The 12,500-nt window shown below is 40.5% G+C and overlaps 1 protein-coding gene and 1 long non-coding RNA gene across 13 annotated transcripts in view; one reads left to right on the top strand and one right to left on the bottom strand.

The window, feature by feature from the left end:
* pros (homeobox protein prospero) overlaps window positions 1-12,500 on the bottom strand; it is a 2,108,934-nt gene that overhangs the window by 302,205 nt on the left and 1,794,229 nt on the right. The gene's annotated exons all lie outside the window — the stretch shown is intronic.
* The window catches only part of LOC143017628 (uncharacterized), a 19,700-nt gene continuing 10,398 nt past the window's right edge, over window positions 3,199-12,500 (top strand). Inside the window, exons 1-2 of the long non-coding RNA XR_012965673.1 lie at window positions 3,199-3,482; window positions 10,742-11,087. This is a non-coding gene — a long non-coding RNA (uncharacterized LOC143017628). The remainder of the gene's footprint in view (window positions 3,483-10,741; window positions 11,088-12,500) is intronic.

Raw genomic sequence — 12,500 nt, 5'->3', positions numbered from 1 at the left:
GAAAAGGAAGAAAAGGAGAGGAATAGGTAAAAGAAATAGAAAAAGGAAAAGGAGGAAAAGGAGAAGGGAAATGAAAATTAAAAGTATAAGGAGGTGAAGGAAGTGGAGAAGGAGAAATAGAAGTGGAGTCAGAAAAAGTAGAAAGAGGAGAAAGAGGAAAATGGTAGGGAAATATAGAAGAAGGAGAAAGAAAAAGAAAAAGAGGAGAACGAGAATGCGATTAAGAATGGGAATGATAATGAGAAGGGAAAGGGAAAATAAAAGAAAAAGGATGAGGATGAGGATGAGTAGATGGAGTAGGATGTGGCGAAGGAGTACGAGGAAGGGGAGGAGGAGGAGGAGGAGGAGGAGGAGGAGGAAGAAGAGGGTTAGAAGAAGGAGGGGGAGGAGGAGGGGAGGAGGGGAGGAGGAGGAGGGGAAGGAAGATGAGGGTTAGAAGGAGGAGGAGGAGGGGAGGAGGAGGAGGGGAGGAGGAGGAGGGGAGGAGGGGAGGAGGAGGGGAGGAGGAGGGGAGGAGGGGAGGAGGAGGGGAGGAGGGGAGGAGGAGGGGGAGGAGGAGGTGGGGAGGAGGAGGGGAGGAGGAAGGGAGGAGGAGGGGAGGAGGGGAGGAGGGGAGGAGGAGGAGGGGAGGAGGAGGGGAGGAGGAGGAGGGTTGGAGGAGGAGGGGAGGAGGAGGAGGGGAGGAGGAGGAGAAGAAGGAAATGCTTGTTATTGAATACTTAATATGATCTGGTAGTTCTAAGTCTTTGGCGTCGACGTAACCATTGAAAAAACAAACCTTCCCTTACGGATGAAAGGAGGATGTCGGAGGTGGCAATGACCTTAAGAAAGCTTCTGAGCGGCCGAGGAGGCGTCCAGAAGGTCCAGGTTGGACCTTAATGTCGGAGGATGATTGCCGTCAACTGCGATGACGAAGACCAAGAGGTCTTGAAGGGCGTCAAGGAACGAGAGATTTAGAGGACCGCTCTCTCTCTATTTCTCTCTCTCTCTATTTCTCTCTCCCTCTTCCTCCCTTTCTCTCTCTCTCTCTCTCTCTCTCTCACACACACACATTCTCTCTCTTTTATATCTCATTAGCGACAGTAGGAAATGATGACGTTCCTATGGACGTGAAATTCGCTGGGTTAAATCCCTTTGGCTTGGACAGAGTACCAACAGGATGACCAGACTTCTCAAGCGCGAATACGCTAGACAGCAGCTGAAATTGTGCTAGATTGACAGAAGTCATAATAAATCTTTTGTTCCTCTTAATACGATCGGTTTCTATTATATATTCTGATTAATATAGTATTACTTTTAAGGAAAATATGCTAGACTTAGCATAGTTATGCTAAATTTGGTCACCCCGAGTGCCATCCCAGTGTCTGAAGGTGCGAGAGGCGTTAATATTAACAAGAAGGTGGTGAGGAATATACGACAGGAGACGCGTAGCTGCGAGACAGCATGATCCCATTGCTATCAAAGGGAATGCCAGGGAGAAATGATCTTTAGACTGGCGTGAGAGGAACAGTGCTACACGCCAGGGAAGGTTTCAGGGATGACTTGTCGACGTAAAAAAAAAAAAAAAAAAAGACTCAGATGCGAGTCAGCCCCCACTTGGAGTCCTGGAGAAGAGTCTACTGGGTCAAAGGCCTTTGCATTTCATTCAGAAGAGGGGGTGAGGGTGGAACCAGGTCGCATAATCGGGTTTAGATCGATCAAGAGCCTGTTAATACTGAAAGCTCTAATGATTGTCACTATTAGAAACATTGACAATATTATTGTTGTTAACATATACTGATCATGATTATAGGGATCCTAAGGTTGGTGTGATGCGTTTTTATTTTGCTTGATGAGAAACGCTTCGATATGAATATCTTAATTTCTAACTCCTTTACCTCTTGCACACCAAAAGCCTGAATGGGTAGATTTATTAAAAAAAAAAAAAAAAAAAAAAAAAAAAAAAAAAATCCTACCTACTGGTGAAATATTGTCAGAAGAATATATAATGTTGTAATTGAATTTATCTTTTCTAAGGGTTGCAGTCTCCAAGAACAGACGAAAATGCGGGAAAGCACATATTGATTTTCACTTTATATGTATCAAAACCCATTCAATACCCCTCCACCTTATGGATAAAAGGTCATCCCTGATCCCCGCCACATTCCTCGGGTCGAAAACAACGCAGCGAAGCACAGCACCTCCACAGTCACAGCTGGCTTCCTCCCAACCCTCCTCATTGGGTCAGAGGACACCAAAACATGGCACACTTGACACATTTTCTTCTGGCTAACTCAAGAAAGACTCCTCATATTTCCATATGTGACAAACTTTAGATACTTCATTCTGGTTGATGCCAAACGTTTAACTCAGAAAAGATCTTTAGGCTGAGCGTGTTCGGGTTAGAAGCTCGCACATCGACGAAACCAGTTGCATGAAACCGATCGCAACGGATGCTTATACAGTATTCCCTGTACGTCTGTCCAGTGGCAATTAAGTACATATATTTCTGAAATAACAAATAAAGGAAAATCATATGTCCATACATTAAAGGGAATAATTCTTTCATAATGTAGGCATCCGTTATGATCGGTTTCATGCAACTGGTTGCATAGGTGTGCGAGTTGCCTTATACACAAAGACGGGACCCCACGAGAATAGCTCCTACCCATTATGTTACAATTAGGCAAATACAATGGCTAAAGCAAAACCTAACAGAGACTAGTAGGTTATTATTAGACCGGAAGGATACGAAATACGTAAGATTAACCTATTTTGGTGTGTTGCTTCATTTTTGTTCATTCAGGGATTTTACTTTCGTTGTCTTAAAGTTTAACTCAGGATGGGTTAATCCTTTGGGTATAAAAAGAAGGAACGGAAAGAAAAAGCAAATAAACAAAAGAATGAAAGATAAAAAAAAAAGGAACGAAAGAATGAAAAGAAATAAAAGAAAAAGAAAAAATATATATATACATATATATATCTATATCTACCTATCTATCTATCTATCTATATATATATATATATATTACATATATATATATATATATATATATATGATTTCTTTCTCCATACTATTTCGATCAACTTTTGGATTACTGGGTCATTTTAGGGCCATTTAAGACTCTTATTCTATGGATCGCCGGACAATTTTATTCATCTTGGGGAAAGTAAATGGTTTAAGCACCACGGCGACGAGCAAGAGTACGAGAAGGAACACGACGAGCGCAAATATATGATACGGAGGGTCCGTACGTACACTGGTACGTACGAACACACATACGTACATGCAAGGGCATCACAAGACAGACACGCTGCGGCGTTAGTCATCCAATCACGACAAACAGGAGAGGACAGCGATACTGAACATCCGCTCAGCATCCATTCGTCATCTGACTGCCATCCAACAGACGCCCGACACATCCAGCCGTCATCCATAGTCTACTTAGACTTCATTTGTTACCTACGGCGAGCGTCCACATTTCGTCCAAGCGTCAGCCATGGTATGTGGATTCCTTGCGTCATTCGTTTCCTCACATTACCACGTTTCTCTTGTTTAGTTCCTTCGATACGAAAAGAGTCATTTCCAGAGATAGAAAGAACAGAGTTGATTGGTGAGGCTTTTCCCAAAGCCGATTGAAATAATTTGTCGTTAGCCATAACAAAAACACCAAACGAATCACCAGCTTTAGCAAACACTTTCTTACAATAGAAAGTAGATTTTAACCTGTTTTTCCAGATAGATTTATATGATTAATTAGTTTATCCATAAAACTTCTGTTGATTTTCATAAGCAGAACCAATGCAGAAATTCTGCTTACTAATGGTAGATTTTCTTTCTTAGAAGTCAGGACCTCAATGATATCTAATATATTACATTATCGTTCTTGTAAATTCTGTACCGTTTACAGTGTCCACATTCTTCATCTATGGCTAATTTTATTCCTTTGATATGTAGATCCAAACAGAAACGGGATCTTTGACAATCAATAACCCAAACTCTGCTGAGTAAAGTCATTTGATATTTCTTTACCCCAATAGACACAACTAGGAGGGCATAGTATTTAAAAGATGATCATATGTCCATGTTCCTTCATATTCAAATCTGTTCTCCCGTTTTCTTCGCATCTCCCACATTTTCTCTCTATCTTACACTTCACATTCTCTTTCTCCCTCCTTGCACCTTTCCTTATTCTTTTCTCCTTCCCACCTCCTCCTTCCTTCTCTCCTAAAGGTCCCCATCCTCCTCCTCACACTGACGTATCTTCTCGTCTCCCTCCTATTCACCTTAACTTGACCTCCTTCTGCCTGTACACTTCCCCCTCCGAGCCCCGTCCCTGTTCCTTCCTCCTCTCCCCCTCCCGGTCCTAACAGATCCAGGGCGCAAGGGTCAGCTGGCTTGGTTACCGCCTGGACGAGCCATCTGCGTCTCCCTGTGCCTCACCCGCTTCCTTTCCCAGGCTCCGCTTCTCAACAACCCTGAGACCTCACGCCTCCTCGGCTCCTTCCTCATTCCTCAGCCACTCCTCTCAAACTCCTCTATTACTCTTTCCAAACTCCTCCACCACTCCCTCCAATCTCCCCTACCACTCCCTCCTTTGTCCACTCTCACCCATCTCTTCTGACACTCTTCATTCACTCTTCGGTGTCACCTTTTCCCTAACTACTTCACCAATCTTATTTCACTCTTTGTTCACTCTCACCTAACTCTTCTACCACTCCTTTCTCATTGCTCACCGATGTTTTGGAGATATTTCAACCACTTGTTCTTCATTCCCTAGTTATTCATCAGTGCACAACTCTTCCGTTTAGTGTGCCTTATTCATCTACTATTTTTTTATACACTCTTTCATCATTTCATCAGATATCTTCAGTCATTCTTTTCTCATTTTTTCATTTCACTATCATAATAGCGTTTATTCCTCACCTCTCGACTTTCCTTACATTTTTTAACACAGTTCATGTCTCTCTTGTGTTTTTTTAAACACTCTTTCGTTGCCATTTGTAAACAGCCCTCTTAATCTCAGCAGTACCAGCAACTGCAGTACATAAGTTGTCCACATGAAAAGATGCTGAGAGCCTATGGTCATCATGGTAAGAGAGGTTGAAACTCTTCCTGATTAACCACTGAGGCACTCTTCCTTACTCTTTATGATTAAATAGCACTAAAAGAGTTGTTTAGGTGGGGAGGAATGTCGTATTGAGCCAATATATTATGTCAATTATATTGATCGTCAAAGTCCCAATTTAGGAATTGTCATAAGGATGAGATATATGTACTTCAATTCACGTAACTCATTCTCAATCTATCTGTATACTGAGAAGCTTCTTCCCGTATACAAGAGCAAACTATTTATACACCAAATGGCTTCTTCCCAATTCATAAAGTGCCCAGCCAAGGCATGCAACCCCCACAACACTCATCCCACATCCACTTGTTTCCCTTAAAAAAAAAAAAAAAAAAAAAAAAAAAAAAAAAAAAAAAAAAAAAAAAAAAAAAAAAAAAAAAAAAAAAAAAAAAAAAAAAAAAAAAAAAAAAAACTCTTAACCCCTTGTGAATGGCCATCCCTACCTCCCGCTCACTCCCTGGGTCAGACGCAGTGCAGCAAGACACAGCACATCCACAGCAGGGCTCAGTTTCAGCCGCCGCGGCTTAGTTACAACCTTAGTCTGTAGAGGCATTCACACACAACCGCGCATTTTCCCCTTGACTATGTGGTACCGACGCAGTTTCCGCGCGGTTCAAACCACTGGTGTGAACGGGGCCTAATAAGCCCCGTCGCTACGAAGACGCGCATTACAGGTATTATTTCAGACCACCCCAGACGATTTTATTCAGTTGATGGGTCAAGGCTGTCTCACTACAACCACTCGCTATGATACCGTTCTTTATATATTTTCTCGTGGATTATGCCAGGCGACTGCATTCAGCAGGGATGGGGACTCACGCTAAAAAGGGTTATCTCTTTTCCTTTGTATTGCTCCCCTTACATCTTCCTTCCCTCACACCTTCCTCGGACGCAGCCTCGTCCGCCTCCCTTGCCTATACTTTCCTTTATCTATCTCCTTTCAAGAGGCGTTAACACAGTTATCTCCCTCACACGCTTCTCCATCATGTCCAAATTGACAGAAACTCTGATCCTTGGAAAAACAAAGAATATGTACTACTCAACATGGTTTCAGAAAAAAGATCACTCCATAGGATTACGCATGCGCGCGCATTCATACACACACACACATACACGCACAAAACCTTTGTATACACATATATACATACACACACAAACACGCACACACACACAATATATATATATATATATATATATATATTCATATACATACATATATGCACATACATATACTACTAAAATACTGAAATAATGACCACTTTGAAAAAGGTGTAGGTTACATTTGGGATTAGAACAATTGAAATGGAACAACAAAAATAAATTTTATATCAGATGAGAGCAACAACATTAGCAAAATTAGTTATAAAGTAAATATAGAAATTGATCATGGAATAGTAGGTTGCTGAGAGGAATAACATATTTTTCAAAAGGAAGATAAGCCTTGCGAAGTTAAAGGCTAACAAAAGAAATTTCAGATGGAAATTAAATAAAAACATATTTGATGCTCTAAGTTATACCAAGAACATCATATAGATTATGAATTGCAATCTAGCGAGTACAGTTAGGGTATAAGTGGAGAAATTAGGAAGTATAAAAAGACATCAGAGATACTAAATATTCCAAAGAAACGAATGAGCTAATGAAAAGAAGAAAGGCTATGCATATCAAAAGCAAGGGTGGGACAAATTAGACAGGGCTGAAATTGATAAGCCTATAAAAAAATCAGAGAAAAGAAAACATAACAGGCGGTATGGAGGAAAAAATCCAGAAAGATAAAAACATTACACAAGAGAAGCACGAAGTTGATTTAGGGACGTAGAAGATTATCATTATCTTTTTTTTTTTCTTTGAAAGACAGAAACAAAGACATAATTAATCAAAATAGAGTGATAGAAAGAGAATAGAAATTTCACCAAGTTTTAATCCTCAAATACCACAGGCCAGTCAGTAAAATCATCTGTAGACGATAGTCATGTATCAGAAGTTACAAATGAAGAAATAGCGTTTGCGCTCAAGAGTACAAAACGAGGAAAACACCAGGAAAATGGCATAGTGATAGATGCTTTGAATGACTCAGGGAATTAAATATAAGTTGGCTCATTTATATACCTATATGTATACATACACACACAATCTACTATATATATATATATATATATATATATATATATATGTACATATATATATATATATATATATATATATATACATATATATATATATATATATAAACATGTATGTATTTATATGAATATATATATATATATTTATATATAAATATGTATATATATATATATATATATATATATATATATATATATATATATATATATATATACCTGCGTGGATTTAAAAAAATGTGGCAAGACGGTTATTAGCAACATCTTTCCCGTCATTACAGCGCTTGGGGCTATGACACGTTTCAGTGCCGACGCCCGTCACAGGACGCCCTGGCCTGGGCGAAAGGATACGGCCAGGGTCCATGGGAAGGAAGTGCGCAGTGCAGACTGGCAGGACACTCACAGGAAGGGCTCTCCCGCTGAAGGATGCCCGCCGTAGTCCCTAAGCAACGGCGAGGCGGGCAGCGGATCCGCGGTCCGGATGTGGCGCTACGACAGCCGTAATTACTGTTGTCGCCAAGGCATTATAATGACTTGGCGGAACGAAAAGCTTCGGGAGCTACTAAATGGTTTGGAGATGGCAAATGGATATCAAAATAAGCAGGTAGGCAAATAGACGGGCAGACAGTCAGGCAGACAGATAAATGAACAAGTAGCAAGTAAATAAGTCAACAAATATACAGTTTGGTAAGTAAATACATAAATGAATAAATCACTTAATTAATTGATAAACAAATAGATTGATAACATATTGAATGAATAGGACGCACGAAATAACAAAACAAAGGATGCTATTGAACATTTTACATAAAACTCAACAGCAGCCGACATAAAGAGAAAGATTGCAAATGATCGACTTGATAAAGCAGCGACAGCAGTCAAATAGCATCACAATTAAGATCTCTGATTAATCGATTAAAAGAAACACATTCGATCAAAGCATTGTACAAAAAAAAACGGTCACTGGTGGCAACATAGCAATTCTAAAATAAAAAATGAGAAAAAAAACTAAAATTGTCGAGAACAGGACACCTTTGGGTGAGAGGGAGTTTCATGACAAGAATCGAAAGTTGTGGGTGAAGTTGTCCCATTTGTCCTTTATTTTCGGACACTTCTGACAAATATTGATCACTGTTGAGAATCGAACTCGTGCCCACGCATTTACGAAACAAACCCGAGACATGACAAATCAAGGCAAAACGTAAATAAATAAAAAGATAAATAAATAAGTAAAATAAAATAAAAATAAGTGGGGTTGGGGGGGACAAAAGTCAAAGAAACAGACGAAACTGCGCGAGAGGAAGCTAGGGAAGCGTCAGGAATCCGCGGCAGAGCTGAGGAGGAAAACCTTCATGAAGAGGAATGGCACCCTGGCGCTGCTCCTCCTCCTCCTCCTCCTCTTCCTCCTCCTCACCTCCTCCCCGCACCCCATCATGTCACTCTCCAACTTCGCTCTCCCCTCCCCACAAGTCTTGAGAATTTCTTTTCGTTTCTCGCAAGTCAGAAAGCCTTCATGCTTGCTTGCGTTAATGTTGTCTCGCATTCTCTTAGTTGTGGGTTCGAATCCCCCACTTGTCTTCGATTCTCAGCAATGACTGTTACCTGCCCCAACAGCCCAAGAAGCACATAGGGCAAAGGTGACAGCTTTGGCTGCAGTTACGCGGCTCCTGGCGTAGGCTCCTCACTACTTCTACAGCCCGTCGTTTTCACCTGTTGTAAAGCCTCGTTTACACGGGGCAAGTTAAGAGGCAATTCAACTGTGCAAGTTACTTGCTACAATTTTACTTGTTGTGTGTAAACATAAATTTTCTTTGTCAAGTAGATGTTTACACACGGCAAGTAACTTGCACACTTGGCTTGCCTCTCAATTTGCCCCGTGTAAACGAAGCTTAAGTATGGCACTATGTCTTATCAAATTTCAATGTACCAACTTACAAAATAAATCCAAATGCCAGGAGATTCATTTATCTATCTGACTTACATACACGACAGTGGAGGGGAATTGTCTACAAGGATAGAAGCGCAGGTAAAATACGGTCCATAACAACAAATTTTGTATAAATTTCAGGCCAAAGTCACACAGCTCTTTGACACCCGTAAACCCAAACCTAATCTGAGGGTTTTGCCCTGTCTAACTCGGTTTATCTATGGGTCCATATGTATAGTATTTATTGCCCCGGTCACACTATCACGAGTCAAGTGAGTTCGTTTGCGTAGAAACGACTTCGTTTATGATCTTTTATTTTTCGAATCTTCAAATGTCATATACCTTTGCGTCATATGTTGAGAAACCGAATGAGGAACTAAAGGAAGTTAGATATTTATGAATATTAGACACATTATTTCCTTGTCCTTAGTGATGCTTAGAATACTGTAAGAGAAGTTGTCCTGCAGCTTTTCAAATTCACAACATACGAGAATCGTGATAGTGTGGCGGCTTATGGTCAGTGTGGATATGGCTGTAGATGTGAAGCTATATTCTTTATATCGACAGCTCCTTAAGGTTTCTTGTTTTTCTTGATGTCTTATATGTTGATGTCTTACATGTTGATGTCTTACATATCTTACATGTCTTACATTGAATGATTTCTTGTATTTTATTATTTCATCCACATTCTATATAGTATTTCTATATGCGACTTCCGACCACCCGGTGATGTGCTGAATTTTTTTTTTAACAGACTGTTGCGGCAGAATTGGCGAGCGATTTTGTTCAGCAGCTGGGGTTCATCCCTTAGTTGAAGAGTTGTCCGGTGAATGTCATACCAACATATGAATAAGACATCACTGGTTGCTGGAAGGATTTGTACTAATATCTTTCTCTAAAACAGCGTTTCCCAACCTTTTCCGACCATAGCACCCCCTGTTGTCATGTCTAAGCTGTCCAGCTCCCCTATCTTGTTATTATAAGGATAAAAGAAAGTGAAGTGTACTTCTTGATAATTTATTTTCTTGATTCCTTAGAAGGGCAGTGGACAGGATGCAGGGATGACCCGTCATCCAGGAGATGCCAAGATAGGAGGGAGGGAGGAGGGTGGAGGGGAGTGGAATATATGGGAAATGAAATGGGTGGGAATTATTTCTATGCTTTTTTCTTTTTGGCTACCCCCCGTGTAGGGGGGAAAAAGCCTTTGGTATATGTATGTATGTATGTACGATTCCTTAGAACTGAAACAAATTGACAATATTGTTTGTAGAAGATATAAGAACACCCTAGAAAAATATAATAGCATGGAAAAGTCAAATATGCACAACTGGGTAATCAATGATACATATATCAATGTTATTTTTATGTGCATCAATTCTTAGCACCCCAGGTTGGGAAACGCTACTCCAAAAGAACACATTACCAGTGGTTCTGTACTTCGAGGCTACTGCCTAATCAAGTTCTAATTAAGTAGAAATTAAATCTATTATTATTTTCAAAATACTATAATCATACTATTCGTACAGATGCGACAATGATCTATTTATTGATATTTTTATCTTATTTTATTTTACTTATTTTTTCAGACGAGTTTTCTGACTTCTTAGGTCTGTGAAGGATAATCTGAATATGAATCTGTCCGACCACGGTATACCCGAGGGAGTGAGAGCAGCAGTGACCAGAGTAACGTTTCAATAAAAAAAAAAAGAGCCAATGAAGAAGAGGAGGAAGAAGAAGAAGAGGAAGAGGAGGAAGAGGAAGAGAAAGAGGAACAAATAGATTATACATTACAACTTGGATTTACACACTATCAACTGTTAGGCTTGGTAAAAATATCATCATTACAAGCCTTCACAAACGGTGCACAACTTTTATACACTCTGAGCAGACATAATAACATTTTACGTAATCTACTGAGAAGACTCCACGGAAGTAAGTGAAATAAGTGGATTGTTGCAACTGCTGAGGCTTTGTCCTCTCACGGGTTTCTCACTTACCACCGACTGGGAGTGTGACAGAAATTTTTATGTATTTATTTATTAATTTTTGATTGGGATGAGTTCTGGCCCTTCTCCACTGAGGAGGTGCCATAATGGCTTGACGCCAACGAGAACAAAATGCAGAGTACCACCTAACACATACATACATACTGTACATATACCAAGGCTTTTTCCCCCTTACAAGGGAGGTAGCCAAAAAGAAAAAGGCATAAAACCATTCCCACCCATTCCATCCCTAAGTACACTCCACCCCCTCCACCCTCCCTCTTATCTTAGCACCTATCACATACGAGGTCAAAATACTTTCAGCTGAACTCATTAGATTCTTTCTACTATTACATGACGGAGTCCTTTCTTCATTGCCTTTATCAAGCTATAACACTTCTCCCATTAATACTTTGTCACTACAATGGAGACCCTAGAGTCGTTGAGAAACTCCTGTACATGGTGGTCCTACGTCGGAGAGGACAGTCTCCCCGTCGCTCATTATAAAGTCCGGTAATCTCCTCACGTCCCCAAGGAGTTGCAACCTGCAGAGGCTGGCATTTGGTCTTCAGGTCGTGACCAAGATCTCTAGGTTATTTTAAATTTTTACATAATGCTGACAACGGAGAACTGCTTTCCTCTTCATAATAGCTGGTAATAAAGAGCTACATTCACACAACACAGACAACAGTCGAATTATTTTTGAAGTATCGAGAAGAGTCATAAGTGTCATGGGTCCTCGGTCATAGAGAAGCGAAGTAAGCGTTGATTGATAACGGAGAAGACCTCAGCAGTACTACTGTACTCCTCATCATTCTCTTCTTCTATCCTTATCGGTCAGTCTTCGCTATTAGCCATTTCCATGTAGTGTAGCCTTTTCCCTTTCAGTCCAGCACAGCGTATTGCCTACATAAGGTGGTCAGTATCTTCAGAATTTGATCCACATCCTTACGGACCAGAGTCACGCATTTTTCTCTTATCGATCGGAAACGAATTCCAATGAATAAGGTCACACCCCTACGGACCAGAGTCACGCATTTTTCTCTTATCGATCGGAAACGAACTCCAATGAATAAGGATGGATGGTTATTTTTACTTTCTTCTACCCATCCTTTCTAACGTCTCTTACACTTCTCCTCTACTATGTTTTCACCTCTTAGGCGCTGCAATGTTCCTAAGGACAGAAGCGCTGTTTATCGTCAACGAGACGCCAAATTTTCCTTTTAGTCCTGCCGTCGCCAGTTTATTTTATTCATCTCCGAACCGCCCTTCCCTTCCGTGATGCACGCGATTAAAACCCGTCTCGATTAACACCTTCCGTTTTGGGTGATCCTATTTTCTTTAATCCCGACTGGCGCCA

This window comes from Oratosquilla oratoria, chromosome 32 (assembly GCF_046742065.1).
Source record: "Oratosquilla oratoria isolate Oo_2021 chromosome 32, ASM4674206v1, whole genome shotgun sequence".
Taxonomy (NCBI): domain Eukaryota; kingdom Metazoa; phylum Arthropoda; class Malacostraca; order Stomatopoda; family Squillidae; genus Oratosquilla; species Oratosquilla oratoria.
This window is presented reverse-complemented; position numbering and strand designations above follow the sequence as displayed.